At 41.8% G+C, this 25200-nt stretch overlaps 1 protein-coding gene, 1 long non-coding RNA gene and 1 pseudogene across 7 annotated transcripts in view; 1 reads left to right on the top strand and 2 right to left on the bottom strand.

Moving 5' to 3' along the window:
• Positions 1–25200, bottom strand: part of LOC109491996 — a 181800-nt gene that overhangs the window by 20871 nt on the left and 135729 nt on the right. The gene's annotated exons all lie outside the window — the stretch shown is intronic.
• Positions 1–25200, top strand: part of IRAG1 (inositol 1,4,5-triphosphate receptor associated 1) — a 120526-nt gene that overhangs the window by 3229 nt on the left and 92097 nt on the right. The window lies entirely within an intron of this gene.
• LOC101089042 lies at positions 3370–3950 on the bottom strand (annotated as a pseudogene).

The following is a 25200-nucleotide window of genomic DNA, read 5'->3' as shown; positions in this document are numbered from 1 at the left end:
TAGTGGTGAGCAGGGATGTCAGCTCAGGCCACTTGGGTCTAAAGTGCAGACTTCCTGTGTTAGATCCACCCTGCTTCTAGTTAGTAACACGCGACTTGGGGAAGTTATCAAGTGCCACAGTCCACATGATGCCAAAATCAAGAAAAGAGGGAAAGAGATATTGTGTTTGCCTTATAGACCCTGGAGGCTGGAGCCTGAGGTTCAGGGGACAGCTCAGGGCAGCCTCACTGGATGGAATGCAGAGGCAACATGAGCCCATGACCTTGTACAAGCTCTGCCTTCTCTGCAAGGGCTTTCTCCAGAGGAGAAGGAAAGCAGATGAAGGTCAGCGAGGGAACCTCCTTCCCAGTGGGCCACAGCTGTAAAAAACAGTTTTCAAAGTCTGGGCTTAATCGGTTCTGGTTACTTTCCTCCTAGTACTATTTTATGTATATAGTATATATTTTATGTATATATATTATGAATATAATTCTTATTCATTTTTTCCCTTATAATAAAAGAAATATATGTTCCATGCTAAAATTTCTTGGGAAATATATAAATAAGTATAAAGAAGAAATACAGGGGCATCTGGATGGCTCAGTCGGTTAAGCGTTGACTCCTGATTTTGGCTTAGGTCGTGATCTCATGGTTCATGAGTTCAAGCCCCACAGTGGGCTCTGTGATGATGGTGCAGAGTTTGCTTGGGATTCTGTCGGTACCTCTCTCTGCCCCTTCCCTGTGCGTGCACTCTCTCTCAAAAATAAATAAATAAACATTAAAAAAAAGAAATACAGAAGTAAATATGAAGAAATAAAAAATCCCCCAGAATCCTGTCACTCAGAAATAAGTATTGTTAATATGACGGTGTGTTTCTCTGCAATTTATAAAACTAAGGTCTTACTATATGTGGTTTTAAAATTAATATGTATTTTAAAATTTTTTTTAAAGATTTAAGTTTTCTAGAGCAGTTTCGGTTCACAGCAAAATTGAGAAGAAGGTACAGAGATTTCCCATATACCTCTGGCCTCACACATGCACAGCCTCCCCCATTAGCAACAACCCCCACCAGAGTGGTTCATTTGTTACAATTCATGAGCCTACACTGACATATCATCATTACCCAAAGTCCATAGTTTACCTTAGGGTTCACTCTTGGTGTTATTCATTCTGTGGGTTTAGGAAAATGTATAAGGGCATGTATCCACCATTATAATATCATGCAGAGTAGTGTCACTGCTCTGAAGATCCCCTGTGCTCCACCTACTTACCCTTCTTCCCAACTCCAACCCCTAGCAATCACCGACGTTTTTACTGTCTCCATAGTTTCACTTTTTCCAGAATGTCATCTAGTTGGAAGCATATAGTATGTAGGCTTTTCAGATTGGCTTCTTTCATTTAGTAATATGCATTTAAGTTTCCTCCATATCTTTTCTTTTTTTTTTTTAAGTTTTTAAAAAAATTTATTTTGAGGGGTGCCTGGGTGGTTCAGTTGGTTAAGCGTCCGACTTTGGTTCAGGTCATGATCTCGCCATACACGAGTTTGGAGCCTGCTTCAGATTCTGTATCTCCCACTCTTTCTGCCCCTCCCCTGCTTGCACTCTATCTCTCTCTCTCTCAAAAATAAATAAACATTATAAATAAAATAAAATAAAATTTATTTTGAGATAGAGAGAGTGACTAGAGGAGGGGCGCAGAGAGAGGGAGAAAGAGAGAATCCCAAGCAGGCTCCACACTGTCAGTGCAGAGCCTGATGTGGGGCTCAAACTCATGAACCATGAGATCATGACCTGAGCCGAAGTCAGATGCTTAACTGACTTAGCCACCCAGGTGCCCCGCTCCATGTCTTTTCATGGCTTGATAGTTCATTCTTTTTAGCACCAGATAATATTCTATTGTCTTGATGTACCACAGTCTATTTATCCACTCACTGAAGGACATCTTAATCTGCTTTTTTAAAATTGAACATTCTATTGTCATCATTTTTAAAATATAATTTATTGTCAAATTGGTTTACATACAACACCCAGTGCTCATCCCCACAGGTGCCCTCCTCAATGCCCATCACCCATTTTCCCCTCTCTCCCAACCCCCCATCCACCCTCAGTTTGTTCTCTGTATTTAAGAGTCTCTTGTGGTTTCCTTCCCTCCCTCTCTGTTTGTAACTATTTTTCCCCCTTCCCTTTCCCGATGGTCTTCTGTTAAGTTTCTCAAGATCCACATATGAATGAAAACATATGATATCTGTCTTTCTCTGATTGACTTATTTCACTTAGCATAACACCCTCCAGTTCCATCCACGTTGCTGCAAATGGCATGAATCCATTCTTTCTCATTGCCAAGTAGTATTTCATTGTATATATAAACCACATCTTCTTTATCCATTCACCAGTTGATAGACATTTAGACTCTTTCCATAATTTGGCTATTGTTGAAAGTGCTGCTATAAACATTGGGGTACATGTGCCCCTATGCATCATTTTCCATGCCATTAAAGATACTTCAAAACATGATTTTTCAATGGTTGTATAATATAGAGTAATTTTAGCTGTGCCATGGTTTGATCACTGTTCCTTTTCTTGGGCCCTCATGAATGTGATTTTTCTTTGGGGACTGCTTCAGTGGTACACACATGATGGCTTTTCTGTACATGTATGACATTTGGAAACCCAGCTCTCAGAGGCAGGCTTGGGTGGTGTGGCCCAAGGTGTGACTTATTCTGCAAGATAATAAGTGAGATACTGACTCAGCCCTAAACACACGAACTCACATCACAAGAATGTCATTCCCTTGTGAGTTATTTTTAGTCCTGCTGTGAAGAAGAAAGCCTCCATCTGATGTAGCCTGGGAATGAGAGGGGCTACAGGACTTTCAGCACTAAAATCAGAAGTCCCAGGCAATTCAGGACAAGTTGTTCACCCTGGCTTGAACTGTCTGTGCCTTCAACATCTTTCAGACCCTGGCTTGTCTCCCTTCTTGGCCAAAATGAGAGCAAGCCTTGAGCCTGGAGCCTTTGTCAGGCAATAGCTAGTATTTAATAAGTGTTTTCATTTATTTGTATAACTCCTCTCACCTTGTGGTATAAGCCGTACTGCTTTTTCCATTTATGGTAGAGTTATAAAGTTTGCTTATTGGATAAAAGTAATAACAAGGGTAGCTAACACTTATTGAGTACTTACTGTGTGCTAGGTGCTGTTCTAAGGTTTTATTGGCAGTACCTCATTTAGTCCACATAGCAACCCCCTGAAGTAGTTACTGTGATTATCTCTGTTATGTAGATCAGGAAACTGAGGCACAGAGAGGGCCAGGAACTTGTCCAACAACACAAAGCCAGTAAATGGCATCCTCACCAACACTTGTAGTTTCTTGTGCTTTTTTTTTTCTTTCAGGTTTTAAAACAAGCTCTAGCCAATTTTATTAAAGAAAACTTTTATTTGATTTACTTTTCACCAGTCTGTTCTGGCATGCTTCAAATGATATCAGAATCACCTGGATCAATAATAGTCAGTGTGCACACTCTGTAGTATTTCCCACATGCTGTGCCCAATTCAATAGTATTGCCACTGTAGTGATGGCCAACATGGCATAGTATTGGCCAACATGGCATAGTATTCTATTTCAGATTTCCTCAAGGCTGGGCAGTTGTTGGCGAGGATGACCAGTTTTACTTTGCCATGTCGGATCATTTCCAGAGTCTGCTTGTACCCCAACACATACTTTCCACTTTTCATAATGAGTTGGAGCCTAGAGCTGTTGGGCTCCAGCGACTTTTTCATCTTCTTTGCGGCCACCATCTTCCTGCCTTAGGTGCGGGACGGACCCAACCAAAAGCAACCTCCAAGATGGCCGGGAGAGAGAAAGGCTCTTGTGCTTTTGATTTTAGCCATTCTGACAGGTGTGAGATGATATCTCATTGTGGTTTTGATTTGCATTTCCCTCTTGATAAGTGATGTTGAGCATCTTTTCATGTCTGTTCCTTATCTGTATGTCTTCTTTGGAGAATGTCTGTTCATGTCTTCTGCTAACTTCTTAATTGGATTATTTGGGGTTTTTTTGGTGTTGAGTTGTATGATTTCTTTATATATTTTGGATACTAACTCTTTATTGGATATGTCATTTGCAAATATCTTCTCCCGTTTGGTAGTTGTCTTGTAGTTTTGTTGATTGTTTCCTTCAGTGTTCACAAGCTTTTTATTTTGATATAGTCCCAATAGTTTATTTTTGCTTTCATTTCCCTTGCCTCAGGAGACATATCTAGAAAAATACTGCTACAGCCAATGTCAGAGAAATTATTGCCTGTGCTCTCTTCAGGTTTCACATTTTGGTCTTTAATCCATTTTGAGTTTATCTTTGTGTATGGTGTTAGAAAGTGGTCCAGTTTCATTCTCTTGCATCTGAGTGTCCAGTTTTCCCAACACCATTTGTTGAAGACACTGCCTTTTCCCCATTGCATATTCTTGCCTCCTTTGTTGGAAATTAATTGACAAGCAGGCTTTTTAAAGCCTACTTACCTCAGCCCTCTGGAGTGCCCTCTAGTGGAGGCAGGTCCCCTTAAATCATAAAGCAAGGAAATGCAGAGGAGAATGCGTGTCCCCTACAGGGAGAACATTCCCAAGAGAAAGGAAAGAGGAAAGGGCTAAGCCAGTCAGGTTGACCATTGTCAGAACCCACCATCTGACAGCCATTCCCCTGGAGAGTGAGGCAAACTATAAGAGACTTTTCTTTTTTCAGAGTTTTTCCGCCATATGTTTCAAGGCTATATTTATATTTTTTCACTCACACACCCTCTGAGATTTTATTTTTTAATTATTTTTTAAAATATGAAATTTATTGGCAAATTTGTTTCCATACAACAGCCAGTGCTCATCCTAACAGGTGCCCTCCTCAATGCCCATCACCCACTTTCCCCGCCCTCCCACGCCCCATCAACCCTCAGTTTATTCTCAGTTTTTAAGAGTCTCATGGTTTGCCGCCTTCCCTCTCTGTAACTTTTTCCCCCTTCCCCTCCCCCATGGTCTTCTGTTAAGTTTCTCAGGATCCACATAAGAGTGAAAACATATGGTATCTGTCTTTCTCTGTATGACTTACTTCACTTAGCGTAACATTCTCCAGTTCCATCCACATTGCTACAAAAGGCCATATTTCATTCTTTCTCATTGCCATGTAGTATTCCATTGTATATATAAACTACAACTTCTTTATCCATTTATCAGTTGATGGACATTTAGGCTCTTTCCATAATTTGGCTATTGTTGAAAGTGCTGCTATAAACATTGGGGTACAAGTGTCCCTATGCATCAGTACTCCTGTATCCCTTGGGTAAATTCCTAGCAGTGCTATTGCTGGGTCATAGGGTAGGTCTATTTTTAATTTTTTGAGGAACCTCCACACTGTTTTCCAGAGCGGCTGCACCAGTTTGCATTCCCACCATCAGTGCAAGAGGGTTCCCGTTTCTCCACATCCTCTCCAGCATCTAAAGTCTCCTGATTTGTTCATTTTAGCCACTCTGACTGGCATGAGGTGGTATCTCAGTGTGGTTTTCATTTGTATTTCCCTGATGAGGAGTGACGTTGAGCATCTTTTCATGTGCCTGTTGGCTATCTGGATGTCTTCTTTAGAAAAATGTCTATTCATGTCTTCTTCCCATTTCTTCACTGGATTATTTGTTTTTCAGGTGTGGAGTTTGGTGAGTTCTTTACAGATTTTGGATACTAGACCTTTGTCCGATATGTCATTTACAAATATATTTTCCCATTCCGTCGGTTGCCTTTTAGTTTTGTTGATTGTTTCCTTTGCAGTGCAGAAGCTTTTTATCTTGATGAGGTCCCAATAGTTCATTTTTGCTTTTAATTCCCTTGCCTTTGGAGGTGTGTCAAGTAAGAAATTGCTGTGGCTGAGGTCATAGAGGTTTTTTTTCCTGCTTTCTCCTCTACGGTTTTGATGGTTTCCTGTCTCACATTCAGGTCCTTCATCCATTTTGAGTTTATTTTTGTGAATGGTGTAAGAAAGTGGTCTAGTTTCATTCTTCTGCATGTTGCTGTCCAGTTCTCCCAGCACCATTTGTTAAAGAGACTGTCTTTTTTCCATTGGACATTCTTTCCTGCTTTGTCAAAGATTAGTTTGCCATACATTTTGGGGTCCAATTCTGGAGTCTCTATTCTATTCCATTGGTCTATGTGTCTGTTTTTGTGCCAATACCATGCTGTCTTGAAGATTACAGCTTTGTAGTAGAGGCTAAAGTCTGGGATTGTGATGCCTCCCACTTTGGTTTTCTCCTTCAACTGAGGGTTGATGGGAAGGGGATGGGGGAGAGGGGAAAATGGATGATGGGATTGAGGAGGGCACTTGTTGGGACGAGCACTGGGTGTTGTATGTAAGCAATGAACCATGGGAATCTGCTCCCAAAGCCAAGAGCACACTGTATACACTGTATGTTAGCTAATGTGACAATAAGTTATATTAAAAAAAAAAAAGATAGCCATTCCCCTGGGGGCGGGGGGGGGGGAGTCGGGAGTCTTACATTCTGTGGCTCCTCCCACACCAATGAAACAATCATGTAGGAGAAGAAGCGTGATGCCCCTAATGGTGCCTCAATGAGGGCTGACCCAAGCCCTGTTGCAAAGCTGGCCTCTGAGGTGATGTACACCAGCAGATGTGCCACACCCTAGTGACAGGTAGGGAGCTTTCAGGCTGCAGAGGCTGCCATGTAGTACCAGGAGGTGAGCACCCCTAGCTCCTCTCTCTCCTGCCTGATGGAACTTCACCCTTTCTCTTCCTGACATGCTTAGTGGGCACCTGTTTGAGGAGCAGTCCTTCTGCGGACAAGACAAGCATCCAGCTAGTATCTGGTGTGAATTTTTTTTCATGCAAGTTCCATTTAGGCAGCTCCAGTCAAGGAACAAATGGCCTCCTAACTACCTCTTCCTCTGGGATCCTTCATGTAGATAGACAATGAAAGGAGGGGATGGGAACTACCATTGTTTGAGCATGCTGTTTGTGCCAGGTGTTTTATATATATAATATGTTGTTAAACTCAGACCATAGCCATCTAAGGGAGATATTTGTGAGCAACTGACACAGTCCACTTACTCAAAACAACTAATATGAACTAGTAAGTAAAGAAAGGGGACTCAAATAAAAAACTATCAGACGCCTAATCTGTGGCAACTTCCATCTGTCTGTGGCACATATAGCCAGGCCATAGAGGAGAGTGAGAATGTCCATCCTCTGTGCCTGCCTCTGTAGTTTGAGCCTAGGGGTTCCTGGCACTGCTTCTCGGAACAAAAATGCCCTGAGCTTTGGGGCAGGATGCTGGACAGCTCTACTCTGTATCTCTCTTTGTCTTCTTTCAATATGTGAAAATCTTTATCATGTTTCATAACCTTGTCTATGAACAAGCGCCTTCCTCTGGTAGGAAAATACAGTACAAGTCTAGAATCTCTATCATAAGAAATGCCATGTTGTACACTGTGAGTCTTGAGACATTCTCTGACTCACCAAGTCTTGTGCCCTAAAAGGTCATAGATCCTGCCATAGTCACCCAGTCTGCCTCAGAGGCAGCATGGAGTAGTGGTTGAGACCCCAGCTTCTAAAGTCAAATGACCTGAACCAAGTCTCAGCCTTGCAACTTATTGCGTGACCTTGGGCAAAATGATCTAACCTCTGCTGCCTTACTTTCCTGACATATAAAATAGGCTGGTCATGATGTGTCTTGTTCAAAGAATTGTTATGAAGATGAAATGGATTAGTGTATTTAAAGAACTTATTTGTGTATAAGTATTCAACAAATAATAACTATTATTCAAGCCCAGGTTAACATCGAGCACATGGGACTCCTCTATTTTGTGGCTCCAAATTGTCAGGTTTTTCAAAGGGCTGTCTCATCGTGATATTTTCAACCTGGGCTTGATTCACTGGTAGAAAGAATATAATGTCTTTCTGGGCTTCTCACCTAAGACGTCTTTCCTGTTTCCCAGCTGTGGTCCAACTAGTCCCTAATGTAGGTTGGAAGGTAGTGGTGATGAGGTTAAGTGTTGTTAGGAGGAACCTAGATGGCTGAATGCCAAGAGAACTCCCTAAAAAGCATCATCTTGGGGGATGTTCCAAGGTCCTAGCCCTATCTCTAAGCCTGGTCAGTGGCCTGGAGTTGATTGTTCACATGGAGACTGACTCATGATAATCAAACTCATAAGAGACTGAAGTATAAAATTCTGAATGTCTGTGTGCTAATGTATGGTGGGAGATAATCCTTTCCAGTGACCAAAATGCCTGGAAGATGAAAATTTTTCTCAGAAGGTAGAACGTTCTGAGGGGGTGTTTCACCTAGGCTAGAGCCTGGTAGTAATTTCTGCCTACAACAGAGACTTCCCCAGAACACAAGAGGGGTCTCTCCCCTGGAAGCCTTAAATCAGCCTTTGTCTTTGGAGTCCCGTTTTATTCTGGAGAAAGATGGGGTTTGCTGGAAGGTAGTTCAGAGAATCAAAGGAAAAAGTAGACAGGCAGGTATTGGGAAGGCAATCCCCAGGGCAGTGCTGGGGACATGACAGCAGGAACTTACCTTTTTTTTTTTTTTTTTTTTTTTTTTTTTTCTAGAGCAGAGGTCTTCTCTAGGGCAAAGGTTTTTTGATGGTTCATCTCATCAGTTAAAAAATTGTTTTAGTATGCACCTCCAATTTATGTGCATTTCTTTAAGTCATATTCATGAGCTACATTAATAAGCCAGTTATTTTATAAAACATATAAAAATAGAAATTTTGAATGGTTGAGAAAGATGAAATAATATATGAAAATCATGCTTTATTTTTTTTAAACAGTGCCACTGGCTTTTTTTTCTTTCCTTAAGAGTATTCCTTACTGAGAGAGCTCATTATGTTTTAAAATCTCAGCTCTTTGGATAACCCCTCACTTCAATGACTGTCATGGTAAATGAGATACTGTAACAATCAGTCTTCTGGCAAGGAACCAAATCCAACTCAACCGGCTCAAGAGACTTTAACAGAAGGACTACTTACAAAAGATGGTGCCCAGGCACCCCAGAATAAGCAACAGCAGGAGGCTGTTACTAGCCCTAGCTGGAAGGGGCAGGAGAAAGAAATAGTGAGACCATAATCCAGTGACATGGGATCCAGGGAAGAAGGTCCCTCCAGAATGAGCTGTAGTTAAGAAGGGATACATTCATGCCAGAGATGTAGTGCTGCAGCAAGTGAGAACAGAGAAGAAAATCCCCCAACCTCTTTCTCCTCCCACCTCCTCCTGGACCATTGGCCAATCTCAGGAAACAAGCATGGGAGCCCAAGTGATACATCTGGTAGATGTCATCTGGGAACATGGGCACAGAATAGATCAGGGGGAAGGCAGGGAGAGAGGGAGAGCAGGAAGAGGATAACGAGCTCAAATAGCTGATGTAGAAGAAGGGCATCTTTACATACTGAATTGTAAGTAAAATTTTCAGTTTGATTCACCAGTTTGCAAAAAATGTTTGAGAGTTGCTTGTGGTGTTTGTAGTACCTTAGTAGTATCTTCATTCCACATTTTTTTTTTTTGCAGGAGACTTTTGTTTTGTTTTATTTTATTTTATTTTATTTTATTTTATTTTATTTTATTTTTAGGAGACTTTTAAGCCACTTGCCCATTTTATGATGGTTGGTTTGGTTAAACCTAGATAAATATATTTCACTAATCCACTTACTTGGGCACATACAAACTGTGTCATACTTCACTAAAGCAAATGAATACATGAGGGTGCTGTTATGTCAATCCCTTAGCATTGTAGAATTTCCCTTGTTCCTTCAGGACATCTCACAAACTGGATGTGACAGTGGCCTTTCAACATAGAGACTGAATGAAGGCCCCATTGTCAATCTGCTTATATAATACAAAGAAAGTAGAACTTAATAACAGTTTCCAGTTGTCTTCCCATGTTCCCCTGGATCATCTTGCTTATTCCATGGGCACTCATTCCTCACTCTGAAGACCACTGCTCTAGGGCAGAGCCCTGGCTCAACCAGGGTCCAGGGACTCTTAGTCTCTGTCCAAGGTCTTGGGAGAGAGAACATGATGAGCCCATCGTGGGTCAGTATTAATCAGCAGAGGACAGGCAATAGGATCATGGGGAACCATTCCTTATATACAGGGGTCCTTCCTAAAGAAGGGAAAATTGCTGAAAGCAGAAGTCTTTCCAAAGGATGTTGTTCTCTGTAAACTCATAATCATCCTCCTGTTCTGTCATCTGGAGATCCCGGTCAAGCCTCCTCACCCTTCAGCCACATTTACAGACAATTTCTTGAGTCACTTCCTTAGATAACTAATCATATCCCTTGCATGTGGGTTTTCCACGTGGTTGTATTGGAAGGTAGCTTTATTTCTTTGTTGTTGTCACCATGTACAGACAATTTCAACAGGTCTGAGGATCACAGGGCCTTACACTGATAGAAGCAGATGGTTTTTCAGCCCAGCAGAGAAAGAGCGGTGTGGGGATGGACCTCAAGGATCTGGCAAATTAGACCCAGAAACACTTGGCAAGTTGTCCCTGTCTCATGACTCCTACAGTCTATAAGAAGTTGCTCAGACAAAGTAAGCCTGCCTTTTTAGAGTCCTGGAGGGGAAGATTCCACTCGCTGAAATCTTCAGGAGCCTTCTTGTTTTGCTTGACAATAACAGGAGTGATAATAGTGTACTTCTTATCATTACTACAACAGCTATCATTTGTTGAACACCAGCTATATACCATGTTAAGTGCTTTACATATATTATCATATTTTTGATAGGTGAGATAGGTAAAAATATTATCTTTCTTTTGCTGATTATCTTTCTTTTGCTTGAAGCTCAAGGTTTTCTGAGGTTCATTAGTTAACTCAGGAAAGAGGCAAGGTCAAGGCTTGATTGCCCTTGGTTCAAAGTGCAGGCAGCCTATCAGCAGACAGAATCTCACACTTGATGCTCTCAGGCTAGGAGGAGGTAGTGGCTGGGCTGGTAAGATTTTTTTTTTTAAGTTGATTTATTTATTTTAGAGAGAGAGAGATTGTGAGCAGGGTTGGGGCAGAGAGAGAGAGTGAGGGGAGAGAGAGAATCCCAAGCAGGCTCCACACCACCAGCACAGAGCCTGATGCAGGGCTTGAACTTATGAATTGTGAGATCATGACCTAAGCCAAAATCAAGATTCAGATGCTTACCCAACTGAGCCACCCAGGTGCCCCAAGGCTGGTAAGACTGTTAAAAAGGTTAGGTCTTCATGGATTTATAGAGACGTATTAAGGTAAGCTAGAACCATGGCAAGTTTGTAGCAGGTTATTGGTGGATATTGAGTGAGTCAATGAATGAACAGACACTCGTAGGTTTGAAGATAGAGTGTATCTTCCAGTATCCATCCCTGGTGCTGAAATGAAGACAACATTATAAGTAGGGGTCCCAGGTTCTAGGCTTGGCTCTGCTTCCAAATCATTTTGTGTCCCTGAGCAAATCACTTCTGCCTTCTGAGGCCTTAGTTTCCTCATCTGTGCACTGTTCATGCCCAAGGCCCAGTGATTCACCCCAATGGTCATATGACTGAGGTCCTCCTGGAGTATTGACATTGTCAGTTGCTGCGTATGTGATAAGGAGGATTGCAGGTGTGTTAGAAGAATCAGCTATTATCCATTGTCTAAAAGCCCACACAGTGCCTTTCTGGGCAGTCAGAACTGGCACTGGGTCCAGAGTAAAGTGGAAGGGTGTGTATATGAGAAAACATTTACTGCTGAAGGGAATGCCTATTCTTTCTCTTTCCTGTTAACAAGGCATTTGACTCATGCTTTGGACATTTGCTGTTCAGATCAGAGATGTGTTGTGTTTGTCACTAACAAAAGCAGCCTCTGGAGCCTGGTTCCTCTTCCCTCACGCTACAGGGTCAGCTGCTTTAAGTCCTTGGGCTCTGGGAGCAGATGGATGTGAACAATGGAATGGGGTCCTAGGCAAAAAAGACTGGAAGTCCCTTGGAAGACATTTGGGACACCAGAATTTGGGGACCTCCAGGAGGCCCTGCATACCTCTTCAGAGCTTCCTAGGTGGGAGAGATCTGGAGAACCTGAGGAGACCCCCTAAAATGATTTGAGCAGTTAGCTACCCTCTGCAAAGCATGTTCTCTGATTGTATCTCATGTGATCGTCCCAGACGACCACATAGCCATATACTCTGTATAACCTCGCATGGATTCTCTGGATTTCATGGTTTTATGCATTATATGTAGCCTAACACCACCTCCTGTGCCCCTGCCCTGTCCCAAAGCCACATTGGATATTTGTGGGCCTTAGGCACTTTTGTCTCCATGGGTCCCTTCTTCCTTAAGAAATTTATTTTATAACTGTTGATATAAATACATTAATGTTATCTATCAGGACATTTTTTTGGCCTGAAACCTTACTTTTTTTCCCTTCTGATTTTAAAAGAAATTAAAACATTTTCATGGGCACTATGCATGGTTCCCACCATACTTAGTGAATAAGTCAGCCCTGCCCCATCACCTTGCTTTTCAGAGCACAGTCTAGGACCAACAACGTCAGTATCACCTGGGAGCTTGTTGGAAATGCAGACTCCTGAGTGTGGCCTCAAACCTACTGAGTCAGCATCTGCACCTTAATGAAACCTCTAGGTGATTTGTGTGCACATTATAGTCTGAGACATGCCACCTGGCACACTGTTCATGGTAGTACTGGGAGTATCTGAATCACAGGTCATGATACTTCAAATTACAGAAAGAAGTTTAATAACAGAAAACCCCATATGGAAGCTGTATCTAGCATTAAATGGCTATATAAATGCCAAGAATTCCTGGATGGTCCTGTCTGCCAACCACAACTGGAGAAATGACACTTAGGGTGAGGGGGCACATATGTTGCTGAATTGGTTCTTTCAGCCTTCCTATGAAACACAGAGCCATCTCAACGGAGGAAGAGAGGGATGCAGGAGGCATGGCTCTCAGTGCCTCAACCCAGAGGTGACATACAATCTCTTGGCCAGAATTAGTGGCTGGGCCCCAACCAACAGCAAGAGAGGCTGGGAATGAAGAGGAACACAGGAATACTCAGAGAATGCTAACCATCTCTGCCAGAGGCTGGGGACTGGTGAGGCCTGATGCTCCCAGAGGTGAGAAATTAAAACACTATAATGCAGTCAACCAGGCAACCAGAGACTCCCGAGCTTGTAGAGCCCTAGAGAAGCTGGGAGAATTAACTCAGCGGGCAAATACGTCTTGCTTCTCCAAAAAGGGGAGGGGAACACAACTGGGCAACAGAGGAGCACAGTTTTGGCAGCCAGGGTCATCCAGGAATGCTTGGCATCCACACACCCACTTATATATTCCACATGGGATTTTCTGTTATAGAACTTCTTGCCAGAAGATAGAGGTGGGTATCCCAATTTGCATTAGACTTAGCTCAGCAAGGTGTACATTCAAAGGCACTGAGATTTGGGGCCTGTTGCAGAAGCTACTGTTAATTATCCTAATTCACTACCCAAGCACCTTTGTCATAGGTACCCTCTCCCATTTCCTCAACAGGGGAACATACTTACCACCTGTCACTGGTGCTGTCCTACTATCCAGCCCCTCTGCCTGCTTAGTGCTCTAACTCCACCCTTCTCTGTGGAGAAGGCCCTGGATTAGAGCCTTGTTATGTTCTATGTTATAGGGGAGGAAACTCAAGATCCCACTGGAAAATGAGGAAGTTGGGTGTAAAATCTGGGTCTTCTGAATCTTATGTGCCTGTCTGTAACGGGCTGGCCTTCCCAGCCATCAAGGTTAAGAAGGGCTACTCCTACGGAACATTGGCTGGCTTTTATGGGGCTTCCTGCCATCTTGGTTAAGAGGTTTTATAAACTGAGAGGATGCTGTTGGCCTATGGGCAGAGAGTGCCATGTGCAGACTGCTATTTCTGAGGGAATATGTGAGGAATCCCTTTTTGAAAGGCTTGTGAAGGACTGACAATGCCAACTAACAGTGAGCACTATGTGCCAAATACTGTTCTAGGAAGTTTACCTGTATTATATAATCTACATAGTTATCACCATCTGTGTTTCACATATGGGGAAACTGAGGCAGGGACAGATGGAGTAATTTGCCCAAGGTCACCCAGCTGCTGTGCAGCAGGGCTGGGAAATGATCCCAGGCAGCCTGGCCCCAGAGTCCATGTGCACAACCGCTCTGCTTCTCACCTCTGGCTCCCCACCAGCCTGAGAGGGCCTGGGGCATCTGTGATTAGGCTTTGAGGAAAACACATTGAGATACTCCTTGAGAAAACATTCATGGTCAAATAAGTTTGGGAAACATTCTATACTTTCTTTCTTTCTTTTTTTAATTTTTAAGTTTATTTATTTATTTTGAGAGAGAGAGTACAAGCAGGAGAGGGTCAGAGAGAAGGAAGACAGAATCCCAAGTCAACTCCATATCATCAGCACAGAGCCCAATGTGGGACTTGAACTCATGAACCATGAGATCATGACCCAAACTGAGATCAAGAGTCGGATGCCCAACCAATGGCACTGCCCAAGTGCCCCTGTACTTCCCTCTTGAAGATTTATCCTGCATATTGGCTTCCTAAAGGCTGATAAGCTCTACAGTACAGAAATCTGTCCAATGCTGATGTTCCCAAATGTACTTAAACACGGAAACCTTTATTTTCACAGCTACTAACAAAATCACCCAGAAAAAGGGTTGCAGAGAATACTCTTTGGAAACAGCTAGCAAGAGACATTCTTGCTTGAGTGCACACAAGGTGGGTCATGTGGCATCTAGAAAGCCCTTGCTGCTTGTAGAACTGCCAGGGCAGGCTCTAAGTGGGCCAAGTCAGCCCAAAAATCTTCTCCCTGGGAGGCAGACAGTGTCTAGAGTGGGTACAGGATGGGCTCTGCTAGTTTCTAATCCTGCTTGGCCACCCTTAGGTGTCCCTATGGACAAGTCACAGCACCACACTGAGCTTCACTTTCCTTATCTGCAAAATAACACTTGCCTCCTTCTGCAGTCAGGGGATTGAGTGAGCAAATATACCTAAAGTATCAGACACATGGTATGCCTTTGATGAATGGTGATTGTTCCATTCTTGCCTTGTTCCTTAGAGTCTTCTAGTCCTGTTTGGACATAGGACACTAGGATGGGAAGTTCCAAGGAGCAGGCTGGAGGTCATTGTGCCTTTGTTTTATGCTCCAAAGAGGTCAGGTGACTCTAGTCCAAGAGACAGCTTCATCCTGAGTAGGGGAGGAGATACTCTCGGGTGGAACAACTTTTTGAGAACTGAGGTTGAGCTTATGGGACATGCTCAGAGTTAGTGTCATATCAACATCAAAAGGGAGCATTAACTCAGTATTCCAGAAGACTCTTGAAGACCCAGAAAAGGCAAAAGTTCATCTCCTTGGTATAGGCAAAAATGTTTAAATATAATTATAAATGAAGTGCCAACTGGCAGAGTGTAGCAGAAATCTGTGCCAGCATTGATTGGTCACCTAGCAAGGGGCATTTCTAAACAATGGTGGATCTGAGAATAAATTTAGAAGGTGATTATTTTTTAAAAAGACCTTGGACAGAGAGGCTGATAGAGAGAGAGCCACTGTGGTGGTACACAAAGGGCACTGGAGTGGGAGTCAGTTTTATCTGGGACCCTAATGGCTGTGACCTTGTCAAGTCCCTTCACCCCCCTGAATCTCAGCCTTCTCATCTGAAAAACAGATATAATAGAATCTACTCTGTAGTGATGTTGTGAGGAACAAACTAAACAGTGGATTTGAAATAGTTAGACAATAGGAAACTCTAAATAGTAAGAGGTTGATATTAAAGACTAGGAATGCCCTGTAAGGATTGCCATCAGGAGACAACAATCAAGATGAAATAGCTCCCATATAAAAAGCTGATGGACTCTTCCAAGATGAAGTCAGCCAAGCAGATCCAGGATGTAGATGAGGGCTGGAGATGGGAAGTGTAGGAGGCTTCCTGGTAAACATAGAGTTCCCATATGACCCAGCCATTGCACTCCTAGGTATATACCCCAGAAAACTGGAAACAGGTGTTCAAATAAAACTTGTACAAAAATGTTCATAGCGGCACTATTCACAATGGTCAAAAAGTGGCAATGACCCAAATGTCCATCAACTGATGAATATGCATGAACAACATGAGAGATATCCTTGCCATGGAATATTATTCAGTCATAAGAAGGAATGAAGTACTGATATGTTCTACAACATAAATGAATCTTGTAAACATTATGCTACGTGAAAGACTCAAAAGACCACATATTGTATGATTCCATTTATATGAAGTGTCCAGAACAAGCAAATCCATGGAGACAAAAGGCAAACTAGTGATTTCCAGAGCCTGGGTGGGTGCAGAGTCGGTGGGGTGTGTGTGTGGGGGGGGGGGGAGGAGGCATGGGAAGCAGCTGCTTGATGGCTATGATGTTTCCTTTTGGGGTGAAGAAAACATTCTGGAGCTAGATAGTGGTAATAGGTGTACAACAATGTGAATGTATTTAATGCCACTGAATTGTACACTTTAAGATGCTTAAAATTATACATTTTATGTTATGTATATTTTACCACAATTAAAAAAGTTTCCTGGTGAAGAGGAAATGTGATTCAAACATTAGGATCCTTTCTCCTAGAGTAGAGTGAAGGAGAGGGTGGAGGATTCAGAGTTTGTGAGGCGGGAGCTGGGGTCTTGTGTCAATAGATTCACCAAGGGCCTATGGTAGGCAAACCTTGTGTGAGGGCCCCAGGGAGATCCAGAATCAACTACAACATGCCCCCTGCTCTCAAGATGTATATACATTATTCTTAAGTAAGGACAGGCTGACAGGTAGTATATATAACAAGGGAGTAAATTCAGGGGAATGAGACATTAATTCTGCCTTGGCCATATGTGAAGACTTCTTGGAAAAGAAGATAATTGAGTAGGTGGGATTTTGGCAGGTAGGTAAGAAGTGGGAGGTTTTCTGGGGAAAGGCACAGGGTCAGAGAGTAGGGAAGCACTGCAGAGTAGGGGATGGGGTTGATGTAAATCAGGCACAGTATGCACAGAGCCATTGGAGATGGTTGTGAGAGGTAAGCTCGAAAGGAATTAGGGTTGCTAAGAAAGTAGATCTTAAAAGTTCTCATTGCAAGAAAAAAAATTTTGTAACTACATATGGTGACGGATATTAGCTAGAACTATAGTAGAGACCTTTTTTGCAATATATACAAATATTGAATCATTATGTTGCACACCTGAAACTAATTTAATGTTATATGTCAATTACACCTCAGTTAAAAAAGAAACACAAGAGGAATTGGGGTCAGGTTGTGGAGGGTTTTGAAGGTAGAGCTGAGGAAGCCAGGACTTGCTCTCCAGACACTGGCGAGTCAAGGAGTCCTGTAAGCTGAGGGGTAACATGACTAAGCCAGTGCAGAGAATGATCAGTGTGATGGAAGAAGGACTGAAGGGAAAGAGACTGAGGATGGGGATATGAGCCCTGGCAAAGTCTCTACGAATCAAGAAAGGCCCCTCCAGACCAATGGCAGTGGGAAAGGGGAAGGGTAAGCCAAATCCAGTGAGTTTTGCATTAGCCAAGATTCTTGTCTGCATGGAACAGAAACTTATTCAGATTAGATTAGGCAATAGCCAGGATTTTCTGGGGTACATAATTGACAGGTCTAGGGCAGGTTCAGATGCAGTTGGATGCATGGGGCTCATCCCCTCTACTTCTCAATTGTCCTTGATATTGGACCTCTTCTCAGGTGGCCTCTGCCTCATGATGGCAACCTGGCACTTACAGTTCCCAGCTTATATCCTATCCTCTCAGAAACCCCAGCGGCAAGAACTCTCCCAATTGTTCCAATGAAAGTCACTGAGATGACTTTACTGCTCAGTCAGGGTCATGTGTCCATCCCTTGATCACCAGGGCTAGGGTCATGGGGTGTTCTGATTGGCCAGGCCTGTGTTACAGCCCCACTCCCATAGTGGAGTCAGCTATCCCCACCCCAAGCACAGGCATGATGAAGATGCTGCTGCTGTTACCAGAAGAAGGGGGACTAGGCCACCAAATGGGCCCAAACTGCGGATGTCTCTCCAAGGCACTGATTCTGCGCCAAGGCATTTACACATCTCATTTCATCCTGTCAACAATCCTGAGATAGAAGTGATTATGTCCATTTTACAGGGGAGGACACTGTGGCATAGCCCACCTCGTCCCCCCTTCCCCCCTATAAACACTTTTTCTGTTCTGTGCTGCATGGGCATCTCAGAGAGGTAAAGTGGGACCACTCAAGAGTCAGCACAAGGGTCACAGCCAAGAACATGAGAGCAAAAGTGCATGATCTATAAGCGGAGAAACACTCAAACTACATTTCAATCTCAAAGTGCAGTGGTTATAGATCTTAACCTTTTAATTGTTAGGAGACTGGAGGTCAGTCTCCATGATGTGGGAGAGATGCTCATGCCATGTGTCGCTCTTGTCCCATGGGCAAGGATCAGGGAATCAGGGTTGATCGGGAGTGGGGGGCTGGTGTGTGTTTGTGTGTGACTCTCCAGACATGGATATAACCTGGTGGTCACTTATTGCAGACACTGTACAGGGAACAGAATTACTTTCCCTGTTGAGCTGAGATTCCCTCTCATGCTGTCAGCATGTCATACCGTCAGCAGTAGAGGAGCCACAAGACAGGGGAAATAGGCAACACGTGATGGGCCAGGTCTGGATGGGATGGAAGCAGAATAGAACAGAATGTGTTTTGGGAACTTTCCAGCTGAAAGCCCAGAGGAGTAGGGCTGGTGTGCTTGTAATAGTCACATTCCTCTCTGTTTCCAAAGCCAGTCCTTCCTGATAAAGGAGAAAGGGTAGGGGGAATCTCCAAACTGAGGGATGAATCCTTTCCTTGAGCCTCATTTTAGAGAGACTTCAGAGTGAGAATAAAAGATGTCATTACCATTTGTGCCCATCCTTGTAAAAACATAACATATATTTGAATTTGAAATGCCTCAGGTGAGACATGGTGCACCCTGCAAAACTGATTTGACTTTTGGGAATGTTGCATGTGTTGAGTGTGGTGCAGTGTGAATGTGTGTATGCATGTGTGCACACGTGCATGCATGCAGCCTGTGTACTTCCAGAGCACCTTGAACTACAGCATCTCAGCTCTCACTACCCATGCTTATCGTTGCCTGATTACTGCTGTGCTTCTAATTGCTGAGCTCAGTGGTTCAGTCTGCCTGGTTTACTACTGAATACAGAGTTTGGCTTCCTAGGTCCTCAGTAAATTTTGCTAAATGGAAGAATGGATGACTGATCTGCACATGCATTTGGTGAATTTCTCCTTCTTTTTTGAGTATAGTTTTGCCTCTGTGTCTCTTATGTGTCTGTCTCTCTGAGCTCACATCCCTTGCCCCTGCATCTCTATCTCTTTTAGTCTTTTTGATGTCCCTCTCCTTCTTCATTTCTCTCCAAATGGCCCCATCCTAAAGACATACACCCAGATACCATCTCTTTTCCTCAACCCATTTTCTTAAATTACATACATTTGGGAATTTTAGATATGGAAGAAAACTTGGAAATCGTGTGGCTTAATTTCCACCTTTTTTGTTTCAGGAAACTGTATCCAGAAAGATTGCTATGTAGTAAGGGCCAAAGGTTGTTTCCTTATTGTTTTTTCTGCAGAAAGTTTTATTTTTAAACAGCCTTATTAAGATATAGTTCACATACAATATCATACAATTAACCTACTTAAAATGTATAATTCAGTGATTGTTAGCACATTCAGAGAACTGTGATGCCATCCAGAAAATTTTCATTATGTAAAAAGAAACCCTATACCTATTAATCATCATTCCCAATTTCTCCCATCCTTCCAGCCCTAAGCAACCATTAATCTACTTTCTGTCTCTACAGATTTCTCTATCTATTCTTGACATTTCATATAAAGGCAATCATGCAATCAAACAATATATTGTGTTTTGTGACTGGCTTCTTTCACTTAGCATAAAGTTTTCAAGTTTTATCCATATTTTAGCATGTGTCAGTACTTTATTCCTTTTATGGCTGAATAATATTCCACTGGATTAATATACCACATTTTATTCATCTGTTAATTAGTTGGACATTTCATTTGTTTTCACTTTTTGACTATGGATCTATGTTTAACATTATGAGAACTGCCAGTGTATTTTACAAAGTGGCTGTATGATTTTACATTTCCACCAGCAATGCATAAGGATCCCAAGTTTTCCACATCCTTACCAATATTTGTTCTTATCTTTTTTATTGTATCCATTTTAATGGGTGTGAAGTGGTATCTCATTGTTGTTTTTGATTTATACTTCCCTTATGGCTAATGATATTGGGCATCTTTTCATATATTTATTGGGCATTTGTATATCTTCTTTGGAGAAATGTCTATTTGATTCTTTTGGCCATTTAAAAAGTATCTGTCTTTTTATTATTGATTTGTAAGAGTTCTTTATATATTCTGGATTCAAGTCTCTTATTAGATATATCATTTGTAAATATTTTATTATATTCTATGGGTTGTATTTTAACTTCTCAATGGTATTTTTCACTGTGCAAAAGTTTTTAATTTTGGTGAAGTTCAATTTATTTCTTTTTTCTTTTGTTCCCTGTGCTTTTGGTATTGTATCTAAGAAGGTATTGCCTAACTCAAGAACACAAAGATTTACTCCTATGTTTTCATCTAAGAGCTTTACAGTTTTACCTTTTCCATTTAGGCATTTGATCCATTTTGAACTAATTTTTGTGTATGGTATAAGGGAGGTGTCCAATTTTATTCTTTTGAATGTGGATATCCAGTTGTTCCAGAACTATTTGTTGAGGACTATTCTTTACCCATTGAATTATCATGGTACCCTTGTTGAAATCAACTGACTATAAATGTAAGGATTTACTTATGAACTCTCAATTTTCTTCCATTAATCTGTATGTTTATCCTTGTATAGTATCGAGTGTCACACTGTCCTACTGTAATTTTATATATTAGCTTTTGAAATTGAGAGATGTGAATTATTCTTTTTTTCCTTCTTTTTTCAAGATTGTTTTGGTTATTCTTAGTCCATTGCATTTCCATATGAAATTGAGGATCTGTTTGTCAATTTTTGCAAAAAAAAAAAAAAAAAGGCAGCTAGGATTTTAAAGGGTATTGTGTTGAATCTGTACATCAATTTGGGGAATATTTCTGCCTTAACAATATTAAGTCTTCTGACCCATGAACATGGGATGGTGTTTCATCTATTGAGGTCTTCTTTAATTTCCTTCAACAATGTTTTGTCGTTTTCAGAGTATATGTTTTTAATTTCTTTTGTTGAATGCGTCCCTAAGTATATTAAGCTTTTTGATGTTATTATTATGTTTCTTTAATTTCATTTTCAAATGGTTCATTGCTAGTGTATAGAAATATAGTTGGTTTTTTATATACCAATCTTGTATTCTGCAACTTTGTTGCATGCATTTATTACTTCAAATAGATTCTTAGTGGATTCCTTAGGATTTTATATATACAATATTATTCCATTTGCAAGTAATGGTAGTTTTACTTCTTTGAAACTAGAATTCTTGGGTCCTTGTCCAGGGCATGTTTATTTCATTAGAGGGTCCTAAAAGGAGCTTTGTGTTTGACTTGAGAAATACTAAAGCTGTTATTCCTCCAAATTCATTGACCCCAATTCCTAAGGTTAGGTGTTTGAAAGAGATTTGAATTTAAACCTGATACAGCCAAGAAATTAATAGCTGCATTAGGGGCAACTGGGTGGCTCAGTCAGTAAAATGTCCGACTTCGGCTAAGGCACGATCTCACGGCCCGTGAGTTTGAGCCCTGCATCAAGCCTGCTTCAGATTCTGTGTCTCCATCTCTCTCTGCCCCTTCCCCTGCTCATTCTCTCTCTCTCTCTCTTAAAAATAAACAAACATTAAAAGATTTTAAAAATAGCTGCATTAGTTTGTTAGGGATTCCATAACAAAATACTATAGACTGGGTGGTTTAACCAACAGAAATCAATTTTCTCAGAGTTCTGGAGATGTCCAAGATCAAGGTGTTGGTAGATTTGGTCTCCCTCTTCAGCTTGCAAATGGCCGCCTTCTTTCTGTGTCATTACAGGGCCTTTCCTCTGTGTATGTACATCCCTGGTGTCTTTCTGTGTGTCCAAATTTTCTCTTCTTATAAGAGTACCAGTAAGATTGGATCAGGGCTCACCCTAACAGCCTCATTTTAACTTAATCACCCCTTTTAAGACCAATATCCATATACAGTCACATTCTGAGGTTCTGGGGATTAGGGCTTCAATATATGAATTTTAGGCACAGTTCAACCCCAACCAATAGTCTTATGGATTTTCTTCTGAGAGAGCTGATCTCTGGTTAGTTGCAACTAGTGAAGCCAGAATTTGTTTAAATAACACATTCATATGACCACTAAATGACACTGGCCTGCAGCCTGAATTAAAAGGCACTGCCTATATAGTCCCTGAGATAAAGGAACCTTATGTGTGGTTTTGCGTGTTCCTTGAGTTCAATTAGTCAATCTTCTCCACAGCCACATCAGGGAAGGTCAGTAACCTGCCATAGACATGCATGTAACATCTAGAACCTCTATAGTGACTGCTTTTTTAAAAAAAGAAGAAGCAATTCCAAATCCTGATGTGTAAACAGGAGGGTAATGAACTTGCATGAGGTGTCCTTCCGTGAAGTGAAATTTGAAGTTCTTAAATGGAAAGACTCCTGTGAAGTGAACTTTAAACTTCTTAAAAAGCTCACTCTAATTTTGTTCTCTTTTGAGTGAAGAATCAGTTTGGAAGCTCAAGATGTAACAATTCTTTGCTGTGTACTTGTTATAGTAGCCAAAGTCCAATCTCGCTTATATCAGTGGGAACTCAAAATCAAGATTTTCCTCCAGGTCATCTGAGCTGAGGCATCATCCCACCTTGGCTGGTGGACTTATCTCCCTCTTTGCACAGTTTCTGCTCCCTTTTTCAGCATTATTTTTAACTCTCTTGCCTTTTGAGTGTTTTTATTGACATCTGGCCACAAACCCTTTTAGGAAGAAGGCAGTTATAAATCACCCACAGAGAAATCAATAAAAAACAGTTCAATCCACAGTGACACTGATTTGTCCCCAGATAACCAGCGTCCTGCAGGCTCAACAATAATACCCATGGGGGTATCTACAAGAAGGGTGAAGGGCAAGGGGGCACTACATTCTGAGAGAGGGGGTGAGCTGCCAGCTCCCAGAAGCTCAAGGAAAGGATGGACTTGGCTTCCATCCACACACTTCTCATCCAGCCTCAGGGGAGAGCTCTGTGTTTCCATTTCATCCAGCTCAGATTTTTCCAACCACATCAGTGGCATTTTCTTATCTTCTGAGAATCTGCTTCAGAGCTAAAGTATCTTCTTCGAGCCTCAAGAAAGGGCAGTAGGAATGAATTGTTGTATTTGTGGGGGATGGGGGAAGGCAGGAGAGTATGTTACTGTGGCACAGAGGCATGGAAGAAGAAACTCTATCAAGCTGTCTGTTGTCAGGCCACTGTTCTTGGTTACCATGAGTTGGGGGAGACCATCCCTCTGGCCAGAACTCCAGGGAGTCAAAAGTCTGAAAGTCATTGTACAGAAGCTAAAAGCTAGGCCCAGAGAGAGACGCCACTGGCCCAAGCTCACAGAATGGTTTCATAACCAGCTCATGAAGAAATGGCCCCATTGCTTTGAAATCCTAGTTCTATTCCAAGAGGAGCTTTGCTCAGAAAATGCAAATTCATGAGGAGTCAAAGCTAAAAAAAAAAAAAAAGGAAATCTACAGAGAAAAAATATCAGTTAGTTCACTTTTTAAAAATGAGTACATCAAATTGCCCATTGTAAGGACTGTGAGTGTCATAAGACCATTTGCACCAATCATTCATGCCCTCTTGGAAAATGGGACTATATTAACCTTTGGAAGAGAATTTCCTAGAAGGGGCTTTTCCTGTTTTTTCCATCAGTGAAAATATTGCAACCGCAAGGCCCAGGGTGCTGGGGTCAGGTGGTAGGAGGTAGAGAGGCTGTGTGTGGCACACTGAGGGCAGGGCCTCCCTGAACCAGGAACTCAGAATCAGGGCTGCAGTGAAAACCTCAGATGCCATCAATGCCTGATTTTACTTCTCAGTTGTCCCTAGTTTCTCCAAGTTGTGTATCTCTATTACCTCAGCCCTTGTCCTATAAGAAGTCTTACCCCTTTTCCCCTTAAGGGCTTTTCTGGAGATATGCGCATTTACACTGCGTTAAGGAATTATTTGGTTCAGTTCAACATTTGTCAAAAACTAATTATGTATCAAGTGCTGGGGATACAAAGATGAGAAAGGCTGGGTTTTAAAAAAAATTTTTTTTGAATTTTTATTTATTTTTGAGAGAGACAGAGACAGAATGTGAGTGGGTTAGGGGCAGAGAGAGAGGGAGACACAGTAGCAGAAGCAGGCTCCAGGCTCTGAGCTGTCAGCACAGACCCTGATGCAGGGCTGAAACTTATGAGCTGTGAGATTATGACCTGAGCCGAAGTCGGACACTCAACCAACTGAGCCACCCAGGCTCAGGGCCCCTGAAGGTTTTGAAGGATAAATAAGAGTCTGCCGTGAAAACCACTGAACTACTGTCAACCAAGTGGGAAAGATCAACTTGCAAAAAAATAACTCCAATTATGTTAGGGCAGGGGATTGGCAAACCTTTTCTTTAAAAAGCCAAATAGTAACTATTTTAGGCTTTTTAAGTCAGATAGAGTCTGTCTCAGCTACTCATCTCTGCCTTTGCAGTGCAAAAACAGACATAAATAAATGATTGTGGCTATGTTCCAATAAAACTTTATTTATATAAAACCGGTCAGTTGGTCAGATTTGGTTCACAGGTCATTGTTTGCTGAACCTTATGTTAGAGGAATGTCATAATAATATGCAAAACAAACAATAATGACAGTAATAATAATAAAAGCTACTACTCTGATAGCTTACTCTGCTAGAGACCCTATACCAGGCACTGTCTATACAATTCACATATATTTGCATACTTCTTATTCACAACAATTTGTGAGGACACTGAGATTCAACAGCCAAAGTCATAGAGTTAGGAAGTGACAAATGCAAGGTAAAACCCAACCCTGCTTGGTTCTACAGTCTATGTTCCCAAAAAAGCGACTTAAAACTCTGAAAAGAAATGGGCAGAAGGAGTTAATCTGGTGGGGATTGTAAGGTGGTTCCTAAAGGATGAGTAG

Source organism: Felis catus, chromosome D1 (assembly GCF_018350175.1).
Source record: "Felis catus isolate Fca126 chromosome D1, F.catus_Fca126_mat1.0, whole genome shotgun sequence".
NCBI lineage: Eukaryota > Metazoa > Chordata > Mammalia > Carnivora > Felidae > Felis > Felis catus.
The sequence above is the reverse complement of the archived record's forward strand: the minus strand, read 5'-3'. Positions and strand labels throughout refer to the sequence as shown.